This window comes from Quercus suber, unplaced genomic scaffold (assembly GCF_002906115.3).
Source record: "Quercus suber isolate HL8 unplaced genomic scaffold, Cork oak 2.0 scaffold_133, whole genome shotgun sequence".
Classification (NCBI taxonomy): Eukaryota; Viridiplantae; Streptophyta; class Magnoliopsida; order Fagales; family Fagaceae; genus Quercus; species Quercus suber.
The window spans coordinates 1,354,338-1,361,386 of NW_027069596.1; the positions used below are offsets into that span (position 1 = coordinate 1,354,338).

At 35.4% G+C, this 7,049-nt stretch overlaps 1 non-coding gene across 1 annotated transcript; it reads left to right on the plus strand.

The window, feature by feature from the left end:
* Positions 1-1,236: 1,236 nt before the first annotated feature.
* Positions 1,237-1,876, plus strand: LOC112019852 (uncharacterized). Its single transcript, XR_010630117.1, has 2 exons — positions 1,237-1,310; positions 1,347-1,876. It is a non-coding gene; the product is annotated as an uncharacterized LOC112019852 (transcript).
* Positions 1,877-7,049: the final 5,173 nt, after the last annotated feature.

The following is a 7,049-nucleotide window of genomic DNA, read 5'->3' on the forward strand; positions in this document are numbered from 1 at the left end:
ATCGTCACGATCAGCAGGGGTTGACACAGAAAATAGAAGAGAAGACACCAGGTGTTGGGCGCAAGCACGATGATCCATACCAGCAAGGTCACACAACTTCAACTACAGCTCCAAGTTACTACGAGGGCCAAGGTCATCAGGAGAATAAGGGCCAACATCATCAAGAGAACAAGGGGTTGACAGAGAAAATAAAAGAGACATACCAGGTGTTGGGCGCAAGTACGATGATCCGTACCAGCAAGGTTACTACGAGGGCCAACATCATCAGGAGAACAAGGGGTTGACAGAGAAAATAAAAGAGAAATGTACCAGGTGTTGGGTGCAAGCACGATGATCCGTACCAGCATGTCACACAACTTCAACTACAGCCCCAGGTTACTATAGAGGGCCAACATCATCAGGAGAACAAGGAGTTGACAGAGAAAATAAAAGAGAACGTACCAGGTGTTGAGCGTAAGCATGATGATCGTATCAACAAAGTCACACACTTCAACTATAGCACCAGGTTCCTATGAGGGCCAACATCATCAGGAGAACAAGGAGTTGACAGAGAAAATAAAGAGAATGTACCAGGTGTTGGGCGCAAGCACGATGATCCGTACCAACAAGATTACTACAAGGGCCAACATCATCAGGAGAACAAGGGGTTAACAGAGAAAATAAAAGAGAATGTACCAGGTGTTGGGCGCAAGCACGATGATCCGTACCAGCAAGGTCACACAACTTCAACTAAAGCCCCAGGTTACTATGAGGGCCAACATTATCAGGAGAACAAGGGGTTGACAGAGAAAATAAAAGAGAACGTACCAGGTGTTGGGTGCAGCACGATGATCCGTACCAACAAGATTACTACAAGGGCAACATCATCAGGAGAACAAGGGGTTGACAGAGAAAATAAAAGAGATGTACCAGGTGTTGGGCGCAAGCACGATGATTCGTGCCAGCAAAGTCACAACAACTTCAACTACACACCAGGTTCCTACGAGGGCAAACATCATCAGGAGAACAAGGGGTTGACAGAAAAATAAAAGAGAACGTACCAGGTGTTGGGCGCAAGCAAGATGATCCGTGTCAGCAAGGTTATTATGAGGGCCAACATCATCAGGGAAAAGGGGTTAACAGAGAAAATAAAAGAGAATGTACCAGGTGTTGGGCGCAAGCCAATGATCCGTACCAACAAGGTCACACACTTCAACTACAGCCCCAGGTTACTTCGAGGGCCAACATCATCAGGAGAACAAGGGGTTGACAAGAAAATAAAAGAGAACGTACCAGGTGTGGGCGCAAGCATGATGATCCGTACCAGCAAAGTCACACAACTTCAACTATAAACCCATACCAACAAGTTCACACAACTTCAACTACAGCACCAGGTTCCTACGAAGGCCAACATCCAGGTGTTGGGCATAAGCAGATGATCCGTACCAGCAAAGTCACACAACTTCAACTACAAACTCGTACCAGCAAGGTCACATAACTTCAACTTACAACCCATACAGCAAGGTCACACGACTTCAACTACAGCACCAGGTTCCAACGAGGGCCAACATCATCAGGAAAAGAAGGGGTTGATGGAGAAGATCCAGGAGAAGCTTCCTGGGACAGCCTAGGTGGTGTTGATGTCGCATACTAGCATCATTTATATATGTTTCTAACTTTTATACGTAAATTACGCTTGTTGTAGCCTAAGCGAGTCCATATGGTACCGTTTTTGTTACAAACAAGTGATATGATATGTTTTTTTTTTTTTTTTGGGTTTAATAAGTGATGCATACAATCTGGTATGATGAATATTGTGTTGTATGCTTCCATTTGTTTGGGTCAAATATTGTATTTTGTGGTGTTATTACTTTTAATATAGTGTGTGCTTTTGTTATTTTTTTGGCTGATATATAATATGCATTTTTTATTTTTATTTTAATTGAGCTTCATATTGAGGCTTAAAATTGTCGTAAATAGCCTGAACTTTTGCTCTAATTAGGATTGTAACTTTGAGAAAAAATGATATAATAACACAATTGTTGGGAGTTGGGACTTTGGGACAATATAATCTCATGTGATACACGTCCTACAAATCCCGGAAGGGTTGTCATCCAATATATGTTGGTAGGTGTTCATGGCAAAATCGGCCCATGGTAGTCGACACACTCGTCACTTCTTACAGAGTGTGTCACTTCTTACAGAGGCCCAATGCGATTTTTGGGCCTTAGTGAGCTAATACTATGAGCAAGTGAGATAATACTATTTCATATTATTAAAAAACTTTGAAACTGCTTTTGCTATAGGGGGATTTCTCATTACCATGCAAAATAATGAGAGATAGAGTTAAGAGACTAGTCAAAAGTCACAAAATATGAGGTGAGAAACAAGGCAAACGCAGGAGTATATGATTTTGTTGACAATCACGCATCTCCAATAGAATAGCTAAACACAAAATACCCTAGTTTAGAGAGTGAAACCACACAACATTGGTTCAACAGTTTCTCTAAACCTCAAAAAAATTTTTGGCTCATATATGGTACCTCTCAAACCCTGATGGATTATTGTAGATTAGTAGTTGAATTTCTTCTAATAAACGGTTGAGTTAATCCTTGGGTTTTTTTTAATAGTAATTGTGCGGTCTTTAAAATTAGATAGCTTTAAAAAAAAAAAATGAGTAAATATAAGTTAGTAAATAATAATAATAATCTTAAAGAAAATTAGAACTAGGTAACAATTAATGACTTTTAAAGCCAGTGTAAATTTTCTGTCTATTTTATAAGAAAAATTTATTTTTTTTATTTTATACATCAATTTTTAAAAAACACTCACATTAATTTATCTATTTCACTATTTATTTTACTTAAATAATTATTTTTTTCATTTTTTTATTATTATTTCTCATTGGTCCCACCATCCTACCAAACTCTTTCAAAATATCTTATCTCTTTATTTTCCACGTTCTACTTGTTTCTTCTTTTTTACTTTTCCTTCTCCAATTGTTACATATTCGGCATCTTCTTCTTATTCTTCTCATTTTCATTCTCATTTTTTTTTTCTTTTTCTTTTTCTATTTGAGTTTGATTATGGTCAGTAATTTTGGGTTTGCAATTTTGGTGGTGATTTTGGGCATATTTTTCCACTACCTATTATTCTACTATTTCTGCATTTTCTTCTACTTCTTTTGCAATTTGGGTTTGATTATTTATATGGGTTTGATATGTATATATATATATATATATATTAAGGAGAGGGCTTAATGAATTTGGGATCTAGATTGATTTGCGTTTGAAGAATTTGATGATTTGTTGTTGGAAGATAAGATTAAAAAAAGGGTAGAAGAAGAGAGATAAGAGGAGAGATAATCAGATGGAGAGAGAAAAAGAAAGCATGAGGTGGAGAGAAAAATAATAATAAAATATCAAATGCAGAGCTACAATAACCGTGCATATATGCACAGTTAGAGCAACCATATCAGCATGATTAAACTCTTAAACTCTTGCACAATACTAAAAATTACCTATTTTACACATTTTGACCCCAAAAAAACACACATAATTGTGTATTTATGCATAATTGCTATAGTAACTGTGCATGCACGGTTACTTTAATTCTTGCATTTATTATTTTACATTTTTAACCATGCATATATGCACGGTTATTGTAGCTTTCGCATTTATAATTTTACATGTTTTTCTCTCTGCACACCTCACTCTCTCATTTTCAGCTTCTACTCTCACCTCTCTCTCTTTTATCTCTAGTCCCTCAGTTCAGCCTCACCGACACGATCAATACAGAAAGGAGAAGAGATGACATCTCGGCCTGAGTGATGACATCTTAGCCCTGGAGAATTGGAACCACGGTGAAGCTCGTTACTACCTAGACCTCCTTTAAGGTCTCCAACTCCAACGCCTCCTCCGATGTCGTGGGTTTTGGCGGACCATGCTTGCGCCGCCAAGGTCTTAACATTTTTTTTGGTCTCGATTTTCTGTAGGGTAGGGATAGTGAAAAAAAATAAGGATCGCGACGATGACAGTCTAGAAGCTCCAAAAATTGAGTTAGGAAAAGGGGTTGATGGTGGTTGATGATGGATTTTTTGTTTTGGATTTTTTTTTGATCAGTTTTGGATTTTCTATTTGATTAGTGGGTTTTGGGGTGATGGTGGTTGATGATGGTGGGTTGATGATGGTGGCTGGGTGGGTTGATGGTGGAGGCTGGGTGGGTGTGGATTGATTTGAAGATGAGTATTTTATTTGAATAAATGTGTATAATAGACAAACTAATATGGGTGTTTTGTTGTAAAAATGGGAGTGTAAAATAGAAAAAGTAGGTTTTAGATATGCAAATTTACAAAATTTTTGCATCTACTGATATGGATGTTTTTATTGTAGCACTTGTGCATTTATGCAAAATTTTACACCCACTGATGTGAGTGTTTTTTTATTTATTATCAAAATGTGTAAAATGACTTACTTTTTCTATTTTGCAAGATTATGCAACCACTGATGTGGTTGCTCTTAAATGAAAATTTTAATGAATAAATTCATTCCAAATTACTAGATTTCTTAAATTTAAAGACTAATATAAATTTCATAAATAGAAACTATGATATTAAAAAAAATGTTGGACAATATGACTTCTGAAAATTTTAAAAAAAATATAGCCGTTGGAATTTGAGAAATATAGTAGTTGGGAATGAATAAAGGAAGAATAAAAAAATATTAAAAAAAATATAAAGGAAGATTAAAGAAATAATATTTAAATAGGATAGATAAATGATAGAGTTTGTTGGAAAGTGTATTTGAAAAAAGTAAGTAGACAAAAGGTAAATGTAATTATTCATTCTCTAAATAGTATAAAAATTTAGAGAGATTGCTGAAAATGTTCTAATACACACTTTTGGATATTAAGAAATTGAGTTAGATTGAAGCGTGAAGCTAACTTAAATCATGGACATCTTGTGTCATGTTTAATTACCTTAATCTTCTCAAACAGCCTGATCCATAATTAAGTTGTTCTTATATACTCAATCTCGATATTGATAAATTATAATTACTTTGATACACAGACCCTTAATACTGGAATAGATATCATAAAATCCTTTCCTTAAAGAGTACAGTGGTGGTCCTGGTGGACATTACAATTTTTGAATGAGTTTAATTTCGTTCACTTAATTTCTTTGTACCTTTGTGTAGAAGTATTTGTGTGTATATATATATATATATATATATGAGTATTTAATATTTAACAATGAAAATAAGCTAAAAAAGTCCTTTTTACTATATATAAAACCCTGATTATACAAAGATGGTGTGGATTATTGAAATATATTAATTAATGATAAGCCAAGAATGTATTGACTCATTGGGTAAATTAACCAATTAATTAGCCAAGTGAATTAATTAAGTCAATTTAACATACAATAAGTGTGGTAGCACAAACAAATCACCAAATAACTAAATGCAACGAAAATTAAATTTGACATGAGTGATTTGTTTATGAATAGGGAAAATCATCGAGGCAAAACCCCACCGGGTGAATTTAAGGTCATCACTTTCGAGAATCTACTATTATCAAAACAAGCGGTTACAAGTAAAGGAATCTCAGTATCTTATACCAACCTACAGTTGAACTTTTACCCCAATACACAATTAGACTTGAAATGTAGTGACAATCTCTTCTTTCAATGTATGGTTCCAAATACGTGACTAATCGATCAATGCATGGATCCCAGTACGTGACTAACACACCAACTTGAGATAAATGTTGGTTGTAAAGTTCTTTAATTCATCCATACGATGAAGATCAAGAAGCTCCTTGGTCATAAAATCCTACGACATACAAACGTAACAACTTCGTCAAGAGAAAGATGAACTAGGACAGATTATCTCCAGTCACAATATGCATGTAACAACAAGTGCAACCACCTTTTGACGGCCCTTAAAATAAACTTTATATATGTCTAGGGTTGTGAGAAAAGAAAACCTAAACACATAGCTTGGATATGCATGAAAAATAGATCTGAAAAATCTGAATTTCATAATTTTTGATAGATACATCTATTGAGCTATTTGTTGAGATTCGAGTAATCAAACCTTGATAGATACATCTGTCGAGCTACCTGTCAAGCTTTAATGAACAACACTTCTTCACTTAATTCTTTGACAGATTTGTATGGCTTCAATACTTGGACTTGAACTCTTGTTCTTTGAAGTATTAAACATATCATAGATCTATCCAATTACAACTAAAGTGCGTTTTGTCAAAAGATTAGCCAATTTTATATGATATATGTTTATAACATATTCCACATATGTCCTAACAATCTCCCCTTTTGGCAATCCATGACAAAACCACAACCAACAAATGAAATATGAGAGAAGTCATAAATCACTCAACCTGTAACATGGCATGGAAAAATCACTCTACCCTAACACAAACTCTTGAAAATTTTTGCAAGAAGAGAGTTCATGGCATGGAAGATTTTGACCACCTATATTTTTGAAACACTTTAAACAAAACTCATCACGGCATCTGACTGTGAAACAGAAATAAAAGATTGCATACAACAAATAAGAAATATGTGTATAAAGAGAGAAAAGAAACAACACATGGAGAGATAGGTGAAATGTGATAACAACATCATCAAATATATATCAATAATGAATACAATGCTTGCTATCACTAAGTGGTCACAAGACCAATGTACAAGAGATAATGTATCCAAAAGAGAAAGAAAAGAAAAGATACATAAAGTCCTCACTACATCCCTTATAAATAAAAAACAGTCTCTCCCTAACAAAAATGTCTTATACTAACTCTCCCCCTAAGTACATGACTACTCTCATACCCAAAACTATTCCCCCTTTTAGTCACGAATGGCAAAGGGCAAGTCACTGAAAAGTAGTCATCTCCTCATCGCCGGAAGAGCTAGCATCCTCATCCTTATCATCATCATCATCATCATCATCATCACTAGGGCCATCATCATTGTCTTCTTCCTCTGAAGCCTGTAGAGATGGAAAGGGAGATGGAGACACGGTGAAACAACCCATGACAGCTCGTCGTCG